Source organism: Oncorhynchus tshawytscha, linkage group LG12 (assembly GCF_018296145.1).
Source record: "Oncorhynchus tshawytscha isolate Ot180627B linkage group LG12, Otsh_v2.0, whole genome shotgun sequence".
Taxonomy (NCBI): Eukaryota; Metazoa; Chordata; class Actinopteri; order Salmoniformes; family Salmonidae; genus Oncorhynchus; species Oncorhynchus tshawytscha.
In genome coordinates, this window is record NC_056440.1 from 60,085,485 (window position 1) to 60,110,516 (window position 25,032).

The following is a 25,032-nucleotide window of genomic DNA, read 5'->3' on the forward strand; positions in this document are numbered from 1 at the left end:
CATCTCCGAAGGGGAAGCACAGGGGTCGTAGGTCAAATGTGCATGCCGGGGATTACTGAGCAGGCCAAGGTCCAGAACAAAGACCCCACGCAGAGAAGGAGTGTGTGTGTGTGTATGTATGTGTATGTAAGAGAGTCTGTGAGTGTGTGTGTGTGTTTGTGTGTGCAAGCGAGTGTGTGTGTGTGTGTGTGTGTGTGTGTGTGTGAGAGAGAGAGAGAGAGAAGAGTATGGGGGGATGCTGCTGGTGCTCAAGAGAGCGTGGATAGAAATCCACATCATTACTCCCCACATAAATCTGAGGTGCCCTCCCTTTCTCTCGCCCTCTCTTCCCTCATCCTCCCTTTCTCTCACCCTCTCTTTCCTCATCCTCCCCTTCTGTCACCCTCTCATTCCGTCACCCTCCATTCCCTCACCCTCCCCTTCGCTCACCTTCTGTTCCCCCCATCCTCTATTTCTCTCACCCTCTCTTCCCCTCATCCTCCCTTTCTCTCACCCTGTCTTCCCCTTCACCGTCTCAGCAGAGCTAGGTGGGGTGAACTGCTGCCCTTTTCTGTAATACACTGGGACCCCCTCTTGTGTATTATGTAGTATGAAGCCTGTGCAACCTCCCTCTCAACTTTCTCCTTTCTTTACCCCATCTGCATCCAACGCACACACTCAACCTCAGGTGGCTGTTTGCTGCAGTGTGCGCGTGTGTCAGAGAGCGTGTTGATTGGAGGGGGAGGGCCCCCTGACTTCTAGCAGAACCTCAGGCCGTCTGAAGTGTCACAGCAGAGCCGTGTCCTATTGTTTTGGAGAGCCTTTTCCAGCCATGCGTCTTGTAAAACGTCAGTGAAGCCGTGTGATCTGTTCAAATGAATGTGATACATAAAACCCGCTCGCCTCCGCTTGGGTCGGGGCCAGTGTTTTCAGGGGAGAAAAAAGCACTTAGCAGTGAAGTTGCTTTGCGTATTGTATTCTGATGAAGTCGTTACTCAGAACCAAATAGAAGGAAAGGAGGGGGGAAAAGGGTTGTAATTTTAGAGCTTAGTGGGGCCGAATTTATCAGGTGATTTCTGCATTTCCACTTTCCAAGTGTGTCTTATTCTGCCCTCCATATAACACGATTTTAATTGTCATTTAAAATGTGTCCCACTCCGACAGTGTTTTTTTTTTAAATCAAGAGTTTTTCTTCTTATTTAGGATGTGACGTGTTTTGTATCCATATGATGGCCCATAATACCCCTCCAATGTTCAGTTCTCATTACGTAGAGCTCAGTGTCTCCTACTCATCTGAAACTATGATCTCCCTCATCCATATTCTATATCCATTAAACAGTGCACTTTTAACCACCCTCTGGATGGGTTCTAGTAGCCTAATGTGTAATTACTATGCTGAGTTGAGTTGAGGGCGTTCCGGCGCTGTGTAAAAACACGGAACTTCTTTCATGGTGCCAATCTTAGCTCCCGCTCCATTGGATCACAAACCTCTCTTAGCTGGTGCCATGGTTACCAACATTAAGTGGACACTATAATCATATCATTATCTCACCATTATGACCTTTTTGTCACCATTTGAAAGTAGATGAGATCCAAACAGCCGTGGTCATATGCTGGTGAAAACGCTCTGCTCAGGCCCAAAACATTTCTCGACATTTCTTTTGTTGGAAAACTTTCCTGTCTGTTTGAACCAAAAGAAAATGTCGAACTAACATTTCATGGCATTAGTCCACAATGTGTATCATTGTGGAATATGTTGCCGTTTCAATTGTTATATTTGACAAGTGCCAAAAAAAGGAGTTAAATCATGTTTCTGTGGATGTATTCACAGCTCTGATGGAAGCTAACACAAGGCCCAGATGGAGGAACGAGGACAACGGTGCCTGGTCAACTCAGGGTATTAGCTCAAGCATCATCACAATGCTCAGATTTCTTTCTCTTTCCCTTTCTGCAGGGCCGAGGGTCACGGGAGGTCACTGCCTCTCGCTGTGTGCCGGTAGCAGACACAGACGGTTAATGACCGGGCACAGCATCAAAGAGCCAGGGTATGTCCACACACACACACACACACACACACACACACACACACACACACACACACACACACACACACACACACACACATTCAGGCACACGCACGCATGCAGATGCAGGCACACACACACACATGCACACACACACACACACACACACACACACACACACACACACACACACACACACACACACACACACACACACACACACACACACACACACACACACAGCCAGCCCATTCTACGTCTCCTCAGCTCTCTGTCTCCCTCTAACTGAGTGAACGCATCACTCTGTGCTAAGTGGAAGTCTCACTCACCTCTCATCTTCTAACAATGTCATCCTTCCCTCCGCAACTCACACATCACACATCAGTTAGCTATTTTGGGTGGGGGGCAGAGGGAGGGGCGCTGACAGTGAGGGAGGAAGTACACAGGAAGTACATTAGTTATCAGTCTCTGTCATCTCCACCTTTTCAGATCCCATCAGTATTAAACTGCTCTGGAAGCAGCCCCTCTCTTTTTCTCTCTTAAAAGTCTCCCGCGCGCCACTTTAAACCAGACCTCAGATCTAAATGACACTTCGCACTACACATGCATGAAGACAACTGAATTAAATATGGAAATAAAAGCCAGGAAAAAAGACAAAAAAGAGGACAGGAAAAAGCGGGAAATAAAAGTAATTGTTCCTGTGGTCAAATGGGATTTATTGGCAAGAAATGGAGGTTTTAATAAGGTTCACATGAATTAGTCTTTCGCAGGAAACATGCTCACGATCTTGTAAGAGTAAGTTGTCTCTGATCAAGTGAAATAATCATCACATTCAGCTAGTCAAAAAAAAAGTACAATGGATTCTAATTTGCAGGACATCAGTGATTTTAGAGAGAATAATAAACACATTTTTTACCTAAATGTAATTTTTGTTCTTGATTTTTAAACGGACTCATTTAACCATCCGATGTGCCGTGTGTCACTCCAGTGTATCCGTACATGTAGGGGGTTAAAGGGGGCTAAAACAGGAGCAGTGGGGGGTCGTCTGCATGCTTTGCCATGATTCGGAACCTCAGTGACCACACTAATTATTTTTCTAGTCAGCCGTGTGTGCAGAACCTGCCTGCTAGTTGTGCAAATGCTTATTTAAGCTGTGTAACTGACGTCCATATGGTTTTCATCATCATAAAGAAATGTTTGTGGGGGTTATGTTTTTACAAGGCCAGGAGCAGAGACTTGTCTGTCAAGCCAGGGTTTGAATAGCCTTCCAGAGGTTAATACTCAACAGTGTGTTACATTATGAATATTAAATATGCAATTGAAATGTGAAGTAGGGTATAAATGTAATGCATGTTTTCATGTTGAATCTAAAAAATGACAATAAATGAGCATTTGGCATATCCTGTCTAGTGTTGTCATCGCAGTTCCTGAATGATTGTGGGTTATAGTATACAGTGATTTTCTACAGTCAACCATATGTGTTTTAGCTTGCCTTGGTTCATTCTCTCATCATGAGGTATCTACAATAAAAGGCAATAAACAAGGTGCCGAACACATTTATATTAATCATAAAGCTTTCATTGTCTTCCACGCCCATCCGACCACGCAGAGATACCCATCAGTTCCGCAACACACACGCACACGCACACACACACACGCGCGCACACACACACACGCACACGCACACACGACATTAGTAGAGACCTAGTACAGGCTTGATGTTGTTTTCTTTCCTCCCAGCATGCGCAGGCAGTGATGGTGAGTGATAATGTTTAGGCAGAAGGAATCATGGGTAGGAACTCCCCTGGAGTGAGAATGAAAGACTAAATCAGTCAGAGAACAGGAAATCAGGCCAGTGACATTAGAGATCAAGGCACAGCAACATCTCACCTAAAGCATGTTCAATGGCCCTTTGACACTTCTCACTAAAAACCTTCACATTGTGCTCTGAGTGTTTCCACGGCTTAATTGATTGTTAAAATGGGGGGAGGGGGACTTGGTCCACCTCATGCTCTCTGGCACCATCAGAGACGTTCTTGGGTGTGTAATTTACTCGTGAAAACCGTGATGTATTTTTTTGCCCAGTAGTTAGCACAGTTTTACTTTAAATAAACGTTTATATTCCAGCATGGGTTTGTGAATGAATAGAACAAAGGCAAAGCAGTCTTGATTGTGCCCAGATGTGTGGTGGGATCTGGAACTCGTTAAAGTTTGATTTCCAGGAATATCCAGCTCAATTCAATAAATAGAGCTTTTAGAAGGAGAGCATTTCCATGTCACTGTTTCCAGGCAGAACTATTACACTGCTGTGGATCTGATCTATCTAGTGTATAGACACCGTCACCTGCTACACGAATACAATACTATTGAAACAACACCATTGAAATTCACGGACTATCTTTGAAAAAAAAGATATACCCTAACAATGTGCCTCTGCTCTTTCGACTATTTTGTTACAATTACAACCACGTTCACATGTTGTGTTGCTGTGTGTGTGATTGTGAACATTTACAACGGCCGGCGATGGGGAGAAAACACCCTCGGCTCTCATCTCTGCACTCACTCCCTCTCCGCGTTTGTGTGAGAGATGACGAAATCTTCATATGGAAAAATCCAATGTGATCTAAGCAAGAGGCAGAAAGGTCACAGGGAGTCAGTAAAATGGATGAAAGCTAATGATTATCTCAACCTTTATCTAATCAATAATCATTTAATCCCACAATATTATGGACACTATATCCCATTTTCCATTAACCCAGGCGGGATGACAGAGGCTGCATTGTTTCCTGAGGCAGCTTTATGGCAGGGGGGTGGCTGGTATGTCTGAGAGGCCGTTTTAAGGTGTGCTCTCAACTGCTCTCAACCTATTAAGACACTCGTACGTAGTCTGAACATAGAAGATAATACATTTTTTGAAATATTGAGTGTTTGAATCAATGCGATCGGAATGGTATAGAATAACAATCTAGCAATTTCTAAATGGCCTACAGTTTTAGCTCCATCAAACGGTGAATGTGGGTTTAATGAAATACCATCACATTACACAAATAGTGGATATTTGAAAGATAAATACGTAAAATCATTTGTTAAAACTGAAAACTCAATTATGTCCTTTGGTTTCTTATGATCACCAAAACACATATATTTCTCCATCAGTCTGTGTCTCTAAGGAGTTTGCATTTGATACCGTTATGCTGCAGTAATTTGTACCGTTATGGCCCATTTGGAGTGACACCATCTTCTGTGACTGGGAGTGTGTCTCCAGTGTCTGTCTGCCCAGTGATGCCATCTTCATCCTAACCTTATTGCTTTTAATGACTCCCTCTTTCCTTTCATGAATTCTTTATCGATTCCTTCTGACGTCTGGGTGAATTAATTTTCAATTACTGCAAATAAAGAATAAAAAAAATTAAAAACCCACTAATGTCTGGCTCCAGCTCTACGTACGAGTGTGTATAAGCATGCGTGTGTGCAACAATGTGATGTGGTGATATTCATACTTTCTATTCTACCGTTCTTCTTCTCTCAGTCCTTCCAGCAAAGGACTGGGGGAGAAATGTTCATCTTCAAAGTCCACACCCAAACACTCACGCACACGCATACGCACACACACATCCTCAGACAAAAAGACACACACAAGGGAGCGTGTGAATCCGACGGAGAGAAATTGTACTAAAGGTCACAGTGTGCTAATGGCCAGGCTATCCTACATGAAATAAGTCCAGACACTTTCGACAGGTCTCTCAATGTCACAGAGCAGCCTTTCGCTGCTGTCCGGCCCTGACGTGACTGGAAAGCAAGGTGAGGTGAGGTGCTCTGCGTTGATGTGCGTTTGAGGAGAGAAGTGCAGCACCGAACTGGACAGGCTTTTCATTTCATATACTGTACTCTTCAAATATCCCTGACAGCATCCTGTAAGCGTGGCCAACCAGTGCAATCTATTCCCCCGTCATTTTTAAGGATAGGAAACACACTCCAATACTCGATAGACATGCTCAGTATGAGACTCAGGAGTACAACGTCAATGTTAAATACCCACAGGTCATTAATTACAGCAATTATTCACTTTCATTTCTCTGACACATATTGACTGTTGTTTTTTAATGCGCCCAACCTAAGCCGCCCGGAAGACTTGACAGCAAAATAACAGAATTGTTTAAAGTGAGCCACCATTTTAACAGAGCATTGGGTATAGTCATAGATTTCTTCAAATGTGATATGAAATGTGAAGAATTTTTGTCAGTTGTTCAATTATTTCATATTACTATGAGGCAAGAGCATTAGGGAGTTCGATAGAAAGCCTTTCGGAATATACTGTATGTGGGTCTACTGCTGAATTCAACCAGGAACAAGTGTTGGATAGATTGCATTAAAATGGCTATTGAAAGTATGAAAATAAGAAAATGACCCTATGCTTTGTAAAGATATGTTGCAGAATGTAAGAGGCCAACCGCTTGTGTTGCTAGGCAGCTGTGTAGGCAGCTGTGTACACGTATGTATTTGCCCTGCATGTATGTCCTGACCTCTCGTCCTCTCTGTGTTTATGTTGTGTGTGCGTGTGTGTGTGTGTGTGTGTGTGTGTACGTTATGTCCGTGTGTGTGTGTACGTTGTGTACGTGTGTGTGTGTGTGTGTGTGTGTGTGTGTACGTTATGTCCGTGTGTGTGTGTACGTTATGTCCGTGTGTGTGTGTACGTTATGTCCGTGTACGTGTGTGTGTGTGTGTGTGTGTACGTTATGTCCGTGTACGTGTGTGTGTGTGTGTGTACGTTATGTCCGTGTACGTGTGTGTGTGTGTGTGTATTTGTGTGCGTGTGTCCTGAACTATACCCGTCTCTGCTCATCCCCCTATGAGAGTACGGTGAAATACAGCTCTGTAATTGTCTGGTCTGGCCCCTACATTCTTTACCCAGGCGACCGCCCCGGCTCCATGTCACTTTAACAACCTGGAATTATCACCACAATGGAGATTTCAGGTTAAAAGTGTCTCTAAGAGAATATAGATACATTTTGCGTCAATAAATTTCCCTCTCCGCCTAGTTTCTTCTAAGTCAAGTACCCCCCCCACCCTGCCTTGATTGACATGTTTACCACAGAATTATAACATGTATGTCTGTGAGAGGGGTTGTCGTGCTCCAAGATTAGCTAACCATCGAAATAAAATAGGATAAGTTCAACTTGGTGTCATTTCACAAGAATATTGATTATTGCAGACATACAGGATTTGGAGGAGGATTTCCCATAAAAGCAGTAGCCATTGTGTCTTCTGCAGACAGTAAAGCACATGAAGGATGCAGTGATGTACAGGCCTGGAGAGCATCGCCCCCCTAACATTGTCTGTTCGCAGTTAACCTTTGCTAAACCAGGTCTTCTCTTTACTTGGAGAAAGGCTGAGGTTTGTGATGGAAAATGTTATTCATTTCCGTAGTTAGAGTTCCATTATATACAATACATTTCACAGCACTACTTGTGCACGAAGCAACAACGTTTGTGTGTTGTTTTGAATTGTACAATTGTCGCTGACGGATCATGTTACACCATTGCGTGAAAAGATCCCTAAGAAGACAGACACTAGACAGTCCGAGACGTCCTGTTTTTATCCTGCGCTGGAGAAACTGAAGTAAATCAGCCTATGTCTGTTGGAATCCTGTTGGAACAGTAAACAATGTCAACGCCACATCTCCCCGACACGACTTTAATCAACAACTTTTTAGACGAGTCACCTTCATGTCACTCTAAGTGTTATTTAAACTAAGGAAAACTACCTTGTTTCCCCTACAGGGGGAAAACGTTTAACAACGAGTGAGACCTTAAGGACCAATGAGGCGAGGAGTTCAATACAGCTCAGCTCGCCCAACAATAACTAACAATGAACAGAGGAATGGTTTAACCATCCAATCAGATTTTGGCCATGTGATTCTCAGTGTTAAACCAAAAAAAATGCGACCGCCCAATCGGATGCAGAGTAAGTGCTTCAACATGCCTATAGGAACTAAAGAGTTGCCTCAGCAGCCAACTGAATGCCACGTAAGTGCTTCAGTATGAGTATGGGAAATACAGGAGAGCTTAACCAGCCCCAGTCATACTGCTGTAATGAAAGCCAGATTGAAAGAGGGTTTGGATTGATTTCCAACATCTTGATTTGATATCCTGAATTAATTATTTCAACTTGAATAATATATAAAGGAAAATAAATGGAGAACACTCGCGGGAACAAGAGAGGGCTTCACTACTGCTGAGTTATCTCATGGCCAATCTCACCCGCAAGACTACTCTCAGCTGTGTGTGTGTGTGTGTGTTTCTGTGTGTCTGTCTGTCTGTGTGCGCATGTGTGCGCGTGTGCACATGCATTCATAGACACGTCAGCGTGTATCTGTGTGCATGCAGAATATGTGTCCAACATATACAGTTGAAGTTGGAAGTTTACATATACCTTGGCCAAATACATTGAAACTCAGTTTTTCACAACTCCTGACATTTAATCCCAGTAAAAATTCCCTGTCTTAGGTCAGTTAGGATCACCACTTTATTTTAAGAATGTGAAATGTCAGAATAATAGTAGAGAGAATTATTTATTTCAGCCTTTATTTCTTTCATCACATTCCCAGTGGGTCAGAAGTTTACATACACTCAATTAGTATTTGGTAACATTGCCTTTAAATTGTTTACCTTGGGTCAAACGTTTCAGGTAGCCTTACACAAGCTTCCCACAATAAGTTGGGTGAATATTGGCTCATTCCTCCTGACAGAGCTGGTGTAACGGAGTCAGGTTTGTTGGCCTCCTAGCTCGCATACGCTTTTTCAGTTCTGCACACACATTCTCTATAGGATGAGGTCAGGGCTTTGTGATGGCCACTCCAATACCTTGACTTTGTTATCCTTTAAGCCATTTTGCCACAAATTTGGAGGTATGCTTGGGGTCATTGTCCATTTGGAAGACCCATTTGCAACCTAGCTTTAACTTCCTGACTGATGTGTTGAGATTTTGCTTCAATATATCCACATCATTTTCCAGAATCATGATAACATCTATTTTGGGAAGTGAACCAGTCCCTCCTGCAGCAAAGCACCCCCACAACATGATGCTGCCACCCCCGTGCTTCACGGTTGGGATGGTGTTCTTCGGCTTGCAAGCCTCCCCCCTTTTCCTCCAAACATAACGATGGTCATTGTGGCCAAACAGTTCTATTTTTGTTTAATCAGACCAGAGGACATTTCTCCAAAAAAGTATGATCTTTGTCCCCATGTGCAGTTGCTTTTTTATGGTGGTTTTGAAGCTGTGGCTTCTTCCTTGTTGTGCGGCCTTTTAGGTTATATCGATATAGGACTCGTTTTACTGTGGATATATAGATACTTTTGTACCTGTTTCCTCCAGCATCTTCACAAGGTCCTTTGCTGTTGTTCTAGGATTGATTTGCACTTTTCGCACCAAAGTACGTTCATCTCTAGGAGACAGAATGCGTCTCCTTCTTGAGCGGTATGACGGTTGCATGGTCCCATGGTGTTTATACTTGTGTACTATTGTTTGTCCAGATGAACGTGGTACCTTCAGGCGTTTGGAAATTGCTCCCAAGGATGAACCAGACATCTGGAGGTTTACCTTTTTTTTCTGAGGTCTTTGCTGATTTCTTTTGATTTTCCCAAAGAGGCACTGAGTTTGAAGGTAGGCCTTGAAATACATCCACAGGTACATCTCCAATTGACTCAAATGATGTCAATTAGTCTATCAGAACCTTCTAAAGCCATGACAAAATCTTCTGTAATTTTCCAAGCTGTTTATAGGCACAGTCAACTTAGTGTATGTAAACTTCTGACCCACTAGAATTGTGATACAGTGAATTATAAGTAAAATAATCTGTCTGTCAAGAATTTTTTGAAAACTGACTTGCCAAAACTATAGCTTGTCAACCATACATTTGTGGAGTGGTTGAAAAAACGAGTTTAATGACTCCAACCTAAGTGTATGTAAACTTCCGACTTCACCTGTATGTGTGTATGTGTACGTGTCTGGTGAGAGTTTGGGTTCCAGATACTGTTATGTGAATATTTGTGTGTCTCTGTCAGATGGTTGCAACAGTAAGACGTGTGTGAGCGGCAGTTTGTATAGAGAATTCATTAGGAGTTTGCGAGTGGCTGGAATCGACATGGCTCTGACTCACAAATCCATCATACATTTTTATGAATCTATTAATAGATATACAGTAACAGCATGCCAGGTGAAGCTGGTTGAGAGAATGCCAAGAGTGTGCAAAGCTGTCATCAAGGCAAAGGGTGGCTACTTTGAAGAATCTCAAATATAACATTTTTTATTTTTTATTTAACACTTTTTTGGTTACTACATGATTCCATATGTGTTATTTCAGAGTTTTGATTCTTTACTATTATTCTGCATTGTAAAACATAGTAAAAAGAAAGAAAAACCCTTGAATGAGTGGGTGTGTCCAAACTTTGACTGCTCCTGTACATAGTGTAAAAACGAGTGATTGTATCTATTCAGTGGAGACACAGTGTGCCTTCAGTGTGCTCCTTATTCAATCAAAGATACTGCAACATAAAATGTCTAATTCTCAACCAGGTGGGATGCTGGCAAGGCATCAGTTATTGGTGGTTCACCTTCCCTTTTGATTGTAGTTATTGATAAAGTAATCTACTTTCCCAACCCAGAATATTATAAACTATCATCAGCATAACTCAATTCCCTTGCAGGTACTCATTCGGTAGTAGAATGAGAGGAAACACTAAACACCCTTTTCGACACGTCCTCTGAACCGGGCTACACAGCTCCACTGCCAGCACTCGATTGGAAGGTGGTTCCTTCCCCTTTCCACCCATCCCACTCGCATCTGACGCCCAGATTATCATAAAAGAAGGCTACTGTCAGCATGCGCGTGATTTACTGACAGCCTGAGCCTATCAATCTCAAAGTTCCGATTAAAAGTATGAGACTCAAGTTCTCTGTCTCTCCTTTTTATTCGAATGAAATAGAAAATAAAGGGAGGCCTTTGAATTTCATAACTTCCAGAAAACTCTGGCAAGTATTCAGTGTGATCTACTTTTGTCTTTCAACCTCGCCACAGGAGGCAGCGCTCATCCGCAGGAGGCAGCGCTCAGGACATCGTTCTCATTTCAAAATGCCATCGAACCTTCAGATGAGCACTGCACTGTGACCTCGGGAATACAAAAAATACTGACATCAGATTTTTCTTATTGACATGTGCTCTGCTTAAGAGCACTTCTAAGTGAACCAGGGGGCATACCGTCTCACATTAACAACACTACTTTACATTCTCCTCCCAAAAAAGGTAGAATTATACTTGTATATAAATGTATATATATATATAGATGTATATAAATATGTTGGCTAACTTTGTGCCTATTTTTACATTTAAGTTCAGTAAGGATAGCGCTTAATCACCAGAACAAATACACATTCACTTTTGAATTCGTTCACCCCAAAATGTCCATTTGAATATGGTAAACCATTCTCATTACCCAAACAAAACACTCAGTCTGTAGGGGACAAAAGGGCAGTGAGACAGGACTCTTTGCTCACTTTTAACCCATTTTCATTTACCACTGACTAAATATCTATCTTTGAAGTCATTAAATGTTAAAAGCTTCCTCCGACAACACCCTGTCTTCTCTCTTTGATATTACAGTGTCATCACTGCAAAACCCTGTCAGCCTCACAGTGATGTGTCAGTCATGCATTCAATAATAATGGTTGGATCATTTTGAATGTTTAGAGGAGGAGATCACAAAGTCGTTAACTCTTTTCTGACTCTCTCAGCAGTTCGTGGCGATGTCGCAGCGTTGTCGGAGTGAGCCGTAATGTATAGTGTTGCAAACAAGAAGGATTGCAGGATCCCTGCCTCCCAGCCCGTGGGAGCCCGCGGTGACGCCGGAGCTCAGGTATATGGATGGCCTGAGGAGGTGTCCATCATTCATAAAACATGCCTCCGTACGCGGCCGAATTGATCTTGCAAAAGAAGCAGGGTGGCACAGCTACCACTTCATTAGTCTTCTCGCGCCACAAATCACCCTGCACTAGCCTCCAAGGGACCGCAGCCACCCCCGCCTCCCTCACCTCAGCTCTCCTCTCCTCAAAGGCCCGGGGGAAAGGGGGTCTGGATAGATAACAACACCATGCTTACAGTGTTATAACAGCTTGTTAGCATTGTGTTAATGTTAGCTCAATATCAGAGTGATGGTACAACACAGGCATGGTGAAGGTCTAGCACTGAATTAGGAATGAGCTCAGATCAAGAAGGAGGCGACATCAGAGCAGCCAGAGCAAAACAAAGTTTGAAAAAAACGTTGAAATGCACACAAATCTTGTCAATGGTAATTGATAGCTAGTGGTCATTTCGAGAGTCCCGGATGAAATCAAGTGCCTTCTCCATAAAACAATGTCAAATATTGATGACATTTACTTTCCATGGTTCTGAAATGAATTGCCCCATTCCTCTACTATTTCTGATGAAGAATGTTTTTATTGCCTTTTTTGTTGTTGTTGGAGCTGCTTGAGAGAATTGAGTGTCGTCTTTTCAGCAAATGTTTCCAGCTCACCAGAGAAACCCTGGAGGACACAACCATCACTGGCCATAATATCAGATCCTCCCTGCTTCGCTCTGAATTTGCTGGCTAAAAATGCAAGGACGTGAGGGAAATACAAAACTTAAGGTCCCTTTTTTATGTTGACTGATGACATTGGTTGACATTAATATCTTCATTAAAGGAATTATACGTGATGAAAATAAATAGTCAAGCTTAACTATTAAAATAACGTTTTTCCATCAAGTTGTCTGTTACACACCTGCAGCGCATACAGCATCCTGATCACTAGAAAAATACTTTGATATCGAACGTTTGAAAAGGTCTTGAGAACGTCGATATAATATTTCATATATTTGTATACAGTATACCTCACATGTGAGCCGCAATAAGACTAATCAATTAGCCTATTCAAATGTTTATCCGACTCTCAATACAGATTATTTAGCAATATGCAAGAAATTACAGTTGAGTTACAGTAATAGGCAATCAAAAAATGTCCGAGAATGGAATTCTAAATTCAAGAGTATTTAATTACTTTGTCAAATGAATGGATTCACCTACAAGGCATAAAGCTTAAATTGTAAAGCATTAACAAGCATTACAAGGCATTATTCTAAGCCCGATCAGAGAGGGGGAGAGAGAGAGAGAGAGAGAGACAAAGAAACCATGGCTTGAGCCATAGCTCATGGGAGAGGGAGAGAGTTAATGTAGGTATCTCACCGGCGCATGTCAGGAACTAAAATAATGTAGAGACAATGAATGTGAGACACTTCATAACGTCTGACCGTGTTGAAATTCAAAATCGGAGTTGTTGACGCAATTGCATTACCCGTTGAGTTAACCTCAAATTCGATATCAGACCTACAGACCTGTAAAGACAACAGCACCCCTGCTACCCAGAAGTGTGACAGGAGAGTGTTGGTAAGATCACGAGGCATTCCTAAAACAACACAAAGGAATCCTTGCATACAGTAGATAAGAGTCACTTCGGGGGCTAGGCCGCCCTACATAATCCTCCCTTGAACACATCTGATTCTGCATCAGACAGAAGTGTTCAAAACCGGACGGCCAGCACTGTAGTCACTGTAGACAATCTTCAGAGCAGCAGTTCATGATCCTTGCAGCATCACTTCAAAAATGTCAGTTTGGCAGGTAGCATTGTCTTCTTTAGACATGCAAATGTTCTTAGGTAACATCTTCCCTGCAAACAAGTTACAAATGAATGCTCCATTATTTGTAAGAGCAAAACCCAGAACTGAAGGTACGCCAAGACATCACATATTAATTCCCATTTCAATTAACATAAAACTGTCTGTTTATCTGATTGGATTGGTCAATAGCAACTTCATATGTGGTTGTGTCAAATCAGTCAGATGAATATAAAATATATCAAAGATCACCGCATGAAAACCAACTCCTTGTGTCTTAACAGGAGCCATTACATTTTGTCTAGCAATCTGTATACATCAAAGAAACCTATATAGCCGTCGCAAATGGATATAAAAAATGATGGAATTGCAAAGGAAAAAATTATTAACACATCGTCAAATAATCAACATTTTAAGAGAAAACCTCAAATCTACCCTATGCTGCAAGTAGAATCAAGAAGGGCGACACCTCCCTAAATCCCAACGTCTCTGCATAGTATGACCGCTTTCTGTGACAAGAGTTACAAAACCTAACTGAATAGTTGGTCCTACTCTGTGGGTAGGCAAGCTGCCTGAAATGTGCAGGCGGGTTTCCTCCTCATAGGTTCCAACAGTGCCTGACCGTATGCCCTTCCTTTTGACAGAAATTACAACTACTCTTTGTGGGCTGTTTGGACTTAGCCTCTGTACATGTCTCAATAGCTGCAATAGGGGCTCTTTAGATAGCTCGGTTACTTTGGAGATGATTTGCTTTCTGTGCTAACAAGTCTTGCTTCGCGTCATGTAGAAATGACCTAGTCAAATCATGCTCTTTTTCGAATGCTTGAAGTTCTGCTCGCAAGTGCTTGCTCTATTTTGCTCTCTGGGACTTCACAGTGGTATCAAGCATGTTCATCGCTAGTTTGCTGTGTCACAATTCGTTCTTCCAGAGTAAAAACACTGGCAGCTCTACAATTAACATCCTCTTAGATTTTTTTCAAATACATGACAACATGTTGCCAGTAATGGAGGATTTCATTCCTAGTCAAATCAAAAGTGTGACCGTTGTTGCCTTTCTTGATCAAATTATTAATAGGAGATGATTGCCATAGCTCAAAAAATATCAGTCACCTGCATATTCGCCATCACGTAAGTCACATATTCGTTATACAGTGTATAGGGGAATTGAATGTAATAAACTCCAATTAAGTTAAAAGCATCCATAAAAAATATCATGTTGGGCTCATCATTTCTGACCTGATTCAGGAATCTAGACGTATGTCGCACATCACATCGTCACAAAAGAGGCATTTGAAAGTCTTTTTCTTTTCTTTTCATCAAAATGCATCTCAGATTAGGAACTAGGCCTTGATTTATTTATTTGAATTTTTTACCCCAATTTTCTCCCCAATTTTGTGGTATCCAATTGTTTAGTAGCTACTATCTTGTCTCATCGCTGCAACTCCCGTACGGGCTCGGGAGAGACAAAGGTTGAAAGTCATGCGTCCTCTGAAACACAACCCAACCAAGCCGCACTGCTTCTTAACACAGCGCGCGTCCAACCCGGAAGCCAGCCGCACCAATGTGTCGGAGGAAACACCATGCCCCTGGCAACCTTGGTTAGCGCACACTGCTCCCGGCCCGCCACAGGAGTCGCTGGTGCGCGATGAGACAAGGATATCCCTACCGGCCAACCCATCCCTAACCCGGACGACGCTAGGCCAATTGTGCGTCGCCCCACGGACCTCCCGGTCGCGGCCGGTTACGAGTCTCTGATGAGCCGAGTCTCTGATGGCACAGCTGGCGCTGCAGTACAGCGCCCTTAACCACTGCGCCACCCCGGAGACCCAGGACTTGATTTTTTACCTGGATTTTCCCCATATTGTAAGGCAACTACTTTTACCACTTTTAATCTTGAAATCTTTGGTTGTTTACTACACTACTCACTCTGTTTAGTACATGGCCTCACGTGTGAATCATTAAAGAGATGGGTGGGACTAAGGCTTAAGAGGGTGTGAACGATGCTGAATGGGTGTAGACAAAGAAGAGCTCTCCAGTAGGGGTACCAAAACATTCAAGGGCCATTTTCTCAAAAGTGAGGTAACAAGTTTGTCAACTTTCAAAGCAGAATTACTTTTCCATTAATCATCAACTGCAGTATATGATATAGACTTTTCTAGCTTGAATCTCTACTTTTATCCAATATAAAGAAAACTCTATTTCAAATGTTGCTACTTAGGACCGAATCCATGTGGTGGTTCACATTTACCGTGTGGTAATATTTTATTTGTGTATATAGAGTGCCTTCGGTAAGTATTCAGACCCCTTGACTTTTTCCACATTTTGTTACATTACAGCCTTATTCTAAAATTGATTAAATATTCGTAAATCCAGCAATCTACACACAATACGCCAAAATGACAAAGTGAAAACAGGTTTTTGAAAACTTTTGCAAAGGTATAAAAAAAACAACAACAGAAATACCTTATTTAAATAAGTATTCAGACCCTTTGCTATGAGACTCGAATATGAGCTCAGGTGCATCCTGTTTCCATTGATCATCCTTGAGATGTTTCTACAACTTGATTGGAGTCCACCTGTGGTAAATTCAAATGATTGGACATGATTTGGAAAGGCGCACACCTGTCTATATATGGCCCCACAGTTGACAGTGCATGTCAGAGCATAAACCAAGCCATGAGGTCAAAGGAATTGTCCATAGAGATCCGAGACACGATTGTGTTGAGGCACAGATTTGGGGAAGGGTACCAAAACATTTTTGCAGCATTGAAGGTCCCCAAGAACACGGGGGCCTCCATCGTTCTTAAACGGAAGAAGTTTTGAACCACTATGATTCTTCCTAGAGCTGGCCGCCCAGCCAAACTGAGCAATCGGGGAAGAGGACCTTGGTCAGGGAGGTGACCAAGAAACTGATGGTCACTCTGACAGAGCTCCAGAGTTCCTCTGTGGAGATGGGAGAACCTCCAGAAGGACAACTCTCTCTGCAGCATTCCACCAATCAAGACTTTATGGTAGAGTGGCCAGACGGAAGCCAATCCTCAGTAAAAGGCACATGACAGCCCGTCTGGAGTTTGCCAAAAGGCACCTAAGAGAAACAAGATTCTCTGGTCTGATGAAACCAAGATTTAACTCTTTGGCCTGAATGCCAAGCGTCACGTCTGGAGGAAACCTGGCACCACCCCTACGGTGAAGAATGGTGATGGCATCATCATGCTGTGGGAATGTTTTTCAGTGGCAGGGACTGAGAGACTAGTCAGGATCAAGGGAAAGATGAACAGAACTAAGTACAGAGAGATCCTTGATGAAAACCTGCTGCAGAGTGCTCTGGACCTCAGACTGGGGTGAAGGTTCACCTTCCAACAAGACAACAACCTTAAGCACAAAGCCAAGATAATGCAAGAGTGGCTTCGGGACAAGCCTCTGAATATCCTTGAGTGGCCCAGCCAGAGCCCAGACATGAACCCGATCAAACATCTCTAGAGAAACCTGAAAATAGCTGTGCAGCAACGCTCCCCATCCAACCTAATATAGCTTGAGAGGATCTGCAGAGAAGAATGGAAGAAACTCCCCAGATACAGGTGTGACAAGCTTGTAGCGTCATACCCAAGAGGTCTTAAGGCTGTAATTGCTGCAACAAGGTACTAAGTAAAGGGTCTGAGTACTTATGGAAATGTGATATTTATGGTTTTCTTTTTAATAAATTAGCAACATTTCTAAAATGTTGTTTTTGCTTTGTCATTATGGAGGTACTGTGTGTAGATTGATGAGAAGAAACAAACAATTTAATCCATTTTAGATAAGGCATTCATGTATTTTGGGGGGGAGAAAAAGTCAAGGGGTATGAATACTTTTTATGTATGTATGTATGTATGTATGTATGTATGTATGTATGTATGTATGTATGTATGTATGTATGTATGTATGTATGTATGTATGTATGTATGTATGTATGTATGTATGTATGTATGTATGTATGTATGTATGTATGTATGTATGTATGTATGTATGTATGTATGTATGTATGTATGTGTGTGTGTGTGTGTGTATATATATATATTTTCCAACACATTTTTGGGTGAAAAAAAAACAAAGTACTGACCCATCCAAAGTGGGATTGAAGTGGATTTATTTGTGATGTCATTGATCTACACAAAATACTCCATAATGTCAAAGTAAAAAGAACATTCTCCAAATGTTGACAAATTAATAAATATGTAATGACTAAAATATAGTCATTGCATAAGTATTCACCCCTTTTGTTTTGGCAAGCCTAAATTTGACTAGGAGTAACATTTGGCTAAACAAATAAAACAATAAATTGCATTGACTCAACGTGTGAAATCATAAGGATAATAAATAAATAAATAAATATGACCGTCCTCTGTCCCCCATACATACTACTTCTGTATGTATGGGGGAAACACCCCTTAGTCAGGTATTGAATTTCCACCACAGATTCAACTACAAAGACCAGGGAGCTTTTTTGAAAGCCTCATAAAGAAAGCCAGTGATTGGTAGATGGGTAACAATAACACGTCATACATTGAATATCTCTTTAAGGTCAAGTTGATAATTATGCTGTTGATGATGTATTAAACCACCCAGACACATCAAAGATAGTTGACCTTCTGAACTGAGCTGCAGGACAGGACGGAAACTGGTCAGGGAAGTCACCACGAGGTCATTGGTGATTTTAAAACAGCTACAGAGTTCAATGGCTGTGATGGGAGAAAACTGAGGATAGATCAACAACATTGTAGTTACTGAACAATAACGACCTACATGGCAGTGAAAAGAAGAATAGAAATATGTAGAATTGTTTTCTTCCAAACATGCATCCTGTATGCAACAAGGCACTGAAGTTAAACTGCATGGAATCATGGTAAAATGAAAACACAGAAAGCCTTATAATTGGTGCAAATCCGACACAACACATCACTGAGTAAATACCTTCTAATTTTCAAGCATGGCGGTGGCTGCATAATGGTATGGATATGCTTGACATTGGCAAAAACTGGGGAGTTTTTCAGGTGAAAAAGAAACAAGTTGGAGCTAAGCACAGGCAAAATCCTAGAGGAAAACCTGATTCAGTCTGCTTTACAATAACCTACAACACAAGGCCAAATCTTATCTGGAGTTGCTTACCAAGAAGACAGTGACTGTTCCTGACTGGCCAAGTTATATTTTTTACTTAAATCTGCTTGAAAATCTATGGCAAAAAGATGACTCACAACTGTAATTGCTGCCAAAGGCGTTTCTAACATGTACTGACTAAGAAATGTTAACATTGTTTTTCACTTTGACATTACAGAGTATTTTGTTTTAGATAGTTCACAAAAAAAATCACAGTTAAATCTATTTTAATCCTACGTTGTATATATGTGAGTACTTAATATAATATATATGTGAGTACTTATTATACTCACAGTACAATCAGTGGGGTTTTCCTGATTCATTTATTGGCCCTGTCATTCTTCAAAAAAACATAAACAAGTATTTGAAGTGAACAAAATGATTTTGGGGTTGATGAGGTATGCTCTTAGAAAAAAAACTTGTTATCTAGAACTTAAAAGGTTTCTTCGGCTGTTCCCATAGGAGAACCCTTTGAATAACCCTTTTTGGTTCCAGGTAGAAAGAACCCTTTTGGTTCCAAGTTTAACTGTGTTGGCTTCGATGCAGACCTCTTTCCACAAAGGATTCTAAATGGAACCCAAAATGTTTTTACCTGGAAGCAAAAGGGGTCCTCCTATGGGGATAGCCGAAGAACCCATTCGGAAACCTTTTTTTTGTAAGTGTAGTGCCATCTTGCTTAGATAGTCTAGGCAGTCAGAAGTCATACTCTTCAGGAACCGTTGAAATGACTGATGCTGACAGATATTCCACATGCTATTGTTATTGTCAGAGTATCTAAGTTCTTTGACTCGTAAATACAAATCAGTATGTTGAGTGAAGTATAGAGTAAAGTGAATTTCTCTCCTTCTCCCTTTGCTATTTTTTGTCTGTCTGCCTCTCCTTCCATCTCTCTCAAAAACAAACTACTCACATTGTATTGTCTCTTTAAACTTGCATGGCCTTCCCCCCACTCTTTCCACAGTCTATTCCCTCAACTGTCATTCTGACAGGTCTAAAAGCATGTCTTGTGAGCTGTTCAACATCAAAAATGGTTTGTGTGTTTGTCAGTTTAGCCCTCCAAAGAACTCTTGAGCATGGGGGGGCATGAAGAGACTCTGGTGAGAGAATAGGGGGAACTGGCTCTCCTGTGTGCACAAACATAAATACCCTCCCTTTTACCACCACTACCCCACCCTCTCCAACGCTCCCCATCCAAGTTGTGTAGCTTAACGAATACATCTGAAGATCACCATCAATAATTCAGTCCACTTGGGTCAGAGCAGAAGGGTTGTGTGGAGAGGGGGTGGGGGGGGGTCTTACAAGTCTCCCCTGGTTAGGCTCATTTGAAGAGCAGGCATGGCTAAATGAGAGACAGTGGCGAAACAAGGGCTGTGGTCCGAGGGGAATTCGGACAGTCTCCATTACGAGAGCGGAGCGATTTGCGCTGAATTATGTCGAGCCACAGAGACCTGGACCTTTGGGGACAGTGATGTGTCTGATCCCTCAACAAAGAGATCCAAGAGGCCTAGCTTTCTCGTCTTTTCAGAGCATATAAAAGCTGACAAGCTCAAAATGTCAAATTTCACTGGAATGGGGGACATAGAAGTGGGGGTAGTACTTTTGAAATACTTAAATTGTAGTTAAAAATAAAACAACTAGAGGGGGTAAACATGGTATTTGCTGTATTTTACATAAAAAGCACTGAAAGCATACAATTTACTGAACAATTTTCAATATAAAGTTGTTATCAAGCAAATATTTCATACGGCACCATCGGAAACAAGTATGTCAAATAATTACTCTTGGATGATAGTCAAACCGTTTAACACTCAACAAATCCTATTCCCCACAAATGCAATATAATGCTCTCTAACATAAGGAATAGAGAATGCTCTCTAACATAAGGAATAGAGAATGCTCTCTAACATAAGGAATAGAGAATGCTCTCTAACATTTGGAATAGAGAATGCTCTCTAACATACGGAATAGAGAATGCTCTCTAACATTTGGAATAGAGAATGCTCTCTAACATACGGAATAGAGAATGCTCTCTAACATACGGAATAGAGAATGCTCTCTAACATAAGGAATAGAGAATGCTCTCTGACATAAGGAATAGAGAATGCTCTCTAACATAAGGAATAGAGAATGCTCTCTAACATAAGGAATAGAGAATGCTCTCTAACATAAGGAATAGAGAATGCTCTCTAACATACGGAATAGAGAATGCTCTCTAACATTTGGAATAGAGAATGCTCTCTAACATTTGGAATAGAGAATGCTCTCTAACATAAGGAATAGAGAATGCTCTCTAACATAAGGACTAGAGAATGCTCTCTAACATAAGGAATAGAGAATGCTCTCTAACATAAGGAATAGAGAATGCTCTCTAACATTTGGAATAGAGAATGCTCTCTAACATAAGGAATAGAGAATGCTCTCTAACATAAGGACTAGATAATGCTCTCTAACATAAGGAATAGAGAATGCTCTCTAACATTTGGAATAGAGAATGCTCTCTAACATAAGGAATAGAGAATGCTCTCTAACATTTGGAATAGAGAATGCTCTCTAACATAAGGAATAGAGAATGCTCTCTAACATAAGGAATAGAGAATGCTCTCTAACATTTGGAATAGAGAATGCTCTCTAACATAAGGAATAGAGAATGCTCTCTAACATTTGGAATAGAGAATGCTCTCTAACATAAGGAATAGAGAATGCTCTCTAACATAAGGAATAGAGAATGCTCTCTAACATAAGGAATAGAGAATGCTCTCTAACATAAGGAATAGAGAATGCTAACATTTGAATAGAATGCTCTCTAACATAAGGAATAGAGAATGCTCTCTAACATTTGGAATAGAGAATGCTCTCTAACATAAGGAATAGAGAATGCTCTCTAACATTTGGAATAGAGAATGCTCTCTAACATAAGGAATAGAGAATGCTCTCTAACATTTGGAATAGAGAATGCTCTCTAACATAAGGAATAGAGAATGCTCTCTAACATAAGGAATAGAGAATGCTCTCTAACATAAGGAATAGATAAAAATGTGTAAAGTGATGCATTGAGAGACATGTTGCTAGGACACAGGTGCAAGCTGTCTGTTTGTGCGGCCTTGTGTTCTGCTGCGCCGTGTGTGGGAGTGTGTGTGATAAAACGCTGTGACAGCAGAAATGTTTGTGTGACAAGCACTCGGGCCCGAGTCCATTAGCAGCCTCTTTTGAGTCTCCTTGGCGGGTTATCGGGCCGGTGAGAAGCAGTCAAAACCTCACAAGCTTCCCCCTCAGAAACCAGCTATTTGTACCGGGTGGCAGAGGGAGGGGTGAGCAAGGACACAAAGGAAGAGAAAGAGGGAGAGAACAGTTATGGTTTCACTGTTGTTTTTGCAAATGTGATGTGACATAGTAGAAAAGGGGGCTGCTTGGAAGTGTGTGGCTCTTGAGAGTCTGTGTGTGTTCCAGAGTGTGTATGTGTGTAGCCTCTGTGTCAGTCAGCTTATGTCTGCGTGTGAGTGGGATGAGAGAGGGGAATGCAACTTTCAGCTTGCCTCTGTCAGAGAAACAGACGCACGTCCATAATTAATGTCCAGTCTTAACCTCACTGCCGACCCAGCACGGCCTGTAAGTCTCACACACACACACACACACACACACACACACACACACACACACACACACACACACACACACACACACACACACACACACACACACACACGTGTGTGAGGGCGGCATGGATCATACTTATATATATGCTTATATATATATATATATATATATATATATATATATATATATAACAAAAATGTAAATGCAACAAGCAACAATTTCAATGATTTTAGTGAGTTACAGTTCATATAAAGACATCAGTCAATTGAAATAAATTCATTTAGCCCTAATCTATGGATTTCACTTGGCCGGGGCACAGCCATGGGTGGGCCTGGGAGGGCATAGAGCCAGGCCCACCCTCTGGGGATCCAGGCCCAGACAATCATAATTTGTTTTTCTCCACAAAAGGGCTTTATTAAATACAGACAACTTCTCAGTTTCATCAGCTGTCCGGGTGGCTGGTCTCAGACGATCCCGCAGTTGAAGAAACCGGATGTGGAGGTTCTGGGCTGGCGTGGTTACACATGGTCTGCGGTTGTGAGGCCGGTTGGAAGTAAAGACAAATTATCTAAAACAACGTTGGAGGCGGCTAATGGTAGAGAATTGAACATTCAAATCTCTGGCAGCAGCTTTGGTGGACATTCCTGCAGTCGACATGCCAATTGCACCCTCCCTATACACTTCAGAAATCTGTGGCATTGTGTTGTGTGACAAAAGGGCACATTTTAAAGTGGACAGTTATTGTCCCCAGCACAAGGTGCACCTATGCAATGATCATGCTGTTTAATCAGCTTCTTGATATGGCACACCTGTCAGGTGGATGGATTTTGTTGGCAAAGGAGAAATGCTCACAAACAGGGATATAAACACATTTGTACACGTCATCTGAGATAAATAATATTTCTGTGTTTATGAAACATTTCTGGGATCTTTTATTTCACCTCATGAAACATTGGATCTACCTTTTAAATATTGGGTTGATATTTTTGATCAGTATATATATATACCACTCCACAAATGTATTGCTAATTAACAAACTATAGTTTTGGCAAGTCAGTTGTGCATGACACAAGTCATTTTTCCAACAATTGTTTACAGACGGCTTATTTTACTTATAATTCACTGTATCACAATTCCAGTGGGTCAGAAGTTTACATACACTAAGTTGACTGTGCCTATAAACAGCTTGGAAAATTCCAGAAAATTATTTAATGGCTTTAGAAGCTCCTGATAGGCTAATTGACATAATTTGAGTCAATTAGAGGTGTACCTGCGGATGTATTTCAAGGCCTACCTTCAAACTCAGTGCCTCTTTGCTTCACATCATCGGAAAATCAAAAGAAATCAGCCAAGACCTCAGAATTATTTTTGTAGACATCCACAAGTCTGGTTCATCCTTGGGATCAATTTCCAAACACCTGAAGGTACCACGTTCATCTGTATGAACAATAGTACGCAAGTATAAACACCATGGGACCACGCAGCCATCATACCTCTCAGGAAAAAGACGCATTCTGTCTTCTAGAGATGAACGTACTTCGGTGTGAAAAGTGCAAGTCAATCCTAGAACAACAGCAAAGGACCCTGTGAAGATGCTGGAGGAAACAGGTACAAAATGATCTACAGTAAAACGAGTCCTGTATCGGCATAACCTGAAAGGCCACTCAGCCAGGAAGAAGCCACTGCTCCAAAACCGCCATAAAAAAGCCAGACTACGATATATATATATATTTATGTAGTGCAATCAGAAAGTACTCAGACCCCTTGACTTATTCCACATTTTGTTACGTTACAGCCTTATTCTAAAATTGATTAAATAACACATTTTCCTCAACAATCTACCAACAACACCAAGTTGAAAAAAAAAAAACTTTTTTGAAATGTTTGAAAAAACGAAACCTTATTTACATGAGTATTCAGACCCTTTGCTATGAAACTCCAAATTGAGCTCAGGTACGTCCTGTTTTCATTGATCATCCTTGAGATGTTTCTACAACATGATTAGAGTCCACCTGTGGCAAATTAAATTGATTGGACATGATTTGGAAAGGCACACACCTGTCTAAATAAGGTCCCACATTTGACAGTGCATGTCAGAGCAAAAACCAAGCCATGTGGTCAAAGGAACTGTCTGTAGAGATCCCAGAAATGATTGTGTCAAAGCACAGATCTGGGGAAGGGTACCAAAACATTTCTGCAGCATTGAAGGTCCCAAAGAACACGGTGGCCTCCATCGTTCTTAAATGGAACAAGTTTGGAACTACCAAGACTCTTCCTAAAGCCGGCCACCAGGCCAAACTGAACAATCGAGAGAGAAAGGCCTTGGTCAGGGAAGTGACCAAGAACCCGATGGTCACTCTGACAGAGCTCCAGAGTTCGTCTGTGGAGATGGGACAACCTTGATGAAATCCTGCTCCAGAGCACTCAGGACCTCAGAGTGCAGCAAAGATTCACCTTCCAACAGGACAATGACCCTAAGCACACAGCCAAGATAACGCAGGAGTGGCTTTGGGAAAAGTCTCTGAATGTCCTTAAGTGGCCCAGCCAGAGCCTGGACTTGAACCAAATCTAACATCTCTGGAGAGACCTGAAGATAGC

The 25,032-nt window shown here is 41.7% G+C and overlaps 1 long non-coding RNA gene across 1 annotated transcript in view; it reads left to right on the top strand.

The window, feature by feature from the left end:
* The window catches only part of LOC121847839, a 49,753-nt gene that overhangs the window by 14,111 nt on the left and 10,610 nt on the right, over positions 1-25,032 (top strand). The window contains exon 2 of the long non-coding RNA XR_006084707.1: positions 1,934-2,024. This is a non-coding gene — a long non-coding RNA (uncharacterized LOC121847839). The remainder of the gene's footprint in view (positions 1-1,933; positions 2,025-25,032) is intronic.